The sequence below is a fragment of the Limanda limanda genome, chromosome 20 (genome assembly GCF_963576545.1).
Source record: "Limanda limanda chromosome 20, fLimLim1.1, whole genome shotgun sequence".
Taxonomy (NCBI): Eukaryota; Metazoa; Chordata; class Actinopteri; order Pleuronectiformes; family Pleuronectidae; genus Limanda; species Limanda limanda.
This window is the reverse complement of record NC_083655.1, coordinates 20,487,410-20,489,277: the sequence shown is the minus strand read 5'-3', so window position 1 is coordinate 20,489,277 and position 1,868 is coordinate 20,487,410. Positions and strand designations below refer to the sequence as shown.

General features: G+C 41.6%; 1 long non-coding RNA gene across 1 annotated transcript; it reads right to left on the bottom strand.

The window, feature by feature from the left end:
• Window positions 1-299: 299 nt before the first annotated feature.
• On the bottom strand, window positions 300-972 carry LOC133027123 (uncharacterized). Its single transcript, XR_009683255.1, has 3 exons — window positions 860-972; window positions 647-740; window positions 300-555 (listed from the first exon to the last, which is right to left on the bottom strand). It is a non-coding gene; the product is annotated as an uncharacterized LOC133027123 (long non-coding RNA).
• Between the last annotated feature and the right edge of the window lie 896 nt (window positions 973-1,868).

The following is a 1,868-nucleotide window of genomic DNA, read 5'->3' as shown; positions in this document are numbered from 1 at the left end:
AGACTTATTTTTTATGAGAGAGACCCCCTTAGAGACAAAAAGATAATTCGAACACTGGGTAGAAGTGTTGCTATTGGTCACCTTATGGGTCATTGCAGTGCACACGTGGGGTCACAGCATTCCGCACGTGGGGTAAGCCCCTCCCACACAATATTTATAATAAAAATGTATATATTAATATTTATTATTATTTATAAGTAAGCCTTTACCAAAAGCACTGCAGTTAATTAAAACTAAACATTCATGTGATGCTATAGGTGAACATATTGTACAGGGAACAAATGTGAACAAGGTATATGTGGAGTGAAAGCTTTATTTACATACAGCAAAAATATTGTACAAAAACTCAGATGAGGCTTGAAATGTTTCTCTGCAGCCTCTGGGTCATGACTTCTTTGTGGGACTCTGTCTGAATCTTCTCCAGTGTGTAGACGTCTGTGGTGTGTAGCTGTGAGATCAGTGTAGCTTCCAGTCTTATATGAAGTGTGGGACACAGGTCGGTGCGCTCCTGGCTGTGGAAGGATGGATCCATGTCATCTGTCCCGCTTCAATCAGCTGTAAACACATTCAGTAAAATTAGCACAGTTCAATGACAACATACACCTTTACATGTAACTGGAAAATTATTTAATGAATATAACCTTACCCTCTTTCTTCTCCGACAACTCCTCAATGCTGATGTAAGGTCTGGTCGGATCATACTGGCTCATAGTGTGTCTTTGTACGTCATGGACAGGCAGCTGGAAAACAACACATGTAACATGACTTTATTATTAATAAACGGTAATAGCCGCGCTGCATCACCGTTGGAAGATCCACAGCAAAAAAACACCAAAACAATTCATAAACAATTACTTACATTCAATGGCTTAATTTTCTGCACTTTAAATCCGGACTTTCAGCGTCTCAGCCTAACGCCTCTTTGTTTGTGTGTGTGTGGGGGGGGGGGGCTGAGGCTGTGAAAACATACAGAAAAAAGTCACGTTGATGAAAAAACTTAACGAAAACAAACTGTTACATCTAAGTAATTCATACATATTTACACATGCACTAGATCTGCTCCAGCACTCGATGCTGTATTCGTATTTTAGCAACTTTCTCGCTATCCCAAAGAGTGGCAGACATGCTTTCAGATGTAGGGTTAGCTTAGTGGTTAGCATGGCGTCTCTAGCTTAGCTCTCACCTTAACTCAGGGACTGTGCGCCCGTCTTCTCCGCCTCGACTCGTCCACACCGGCCCCGCGGCTCTGCCTCCACACGCACTCATCTTCTCCTCCAGGGAAAAGCGTCGTGTCGACTTCAGCAAGTTATTTACCCCGAAGACAGAGTCACTCGTACGGGACAAGCTAAACACGACCCGCTTCCTGTCTGCGGGACACTCTACGCTGCTGCACTGTGTTTACGAGGCTGTGATTGGACGAGTCCATCAGCTGATGACGCGAGCGGGTGACGTGAGCAGCGGTTACTTCATATGGGATGAGCATGTGACTGAGGCCAGGTTTATTTTTTGTGGTGTTTAGTACATTTACACACATGATTCACGCTGTTCTGTGTTCGTAACCTTATAGTTGAATGCACTTATTGTAAGTCGCTTTGGATAAAAGTGTTGACTGTTTTAATGGAATACTGAGAAAGTTTAATAACAACAATTAGACAATTGAAGTTCAAATTATGAAGGAATTTAAGCTCTATATTGTGTCTTCTTTATATTTAAAATAATAATCAAACTGAGTGGAGATGTATGTTGTAGCCAAACAGCCGGCTGCTGTGTTTTGTCACTGTGCAGTCCATGGGGGATTAAATATTACACTGAAAAAATAAATCATTAAATCAATGAATGTTTCATAGCAATTTTGAAAGTAGTGGTGA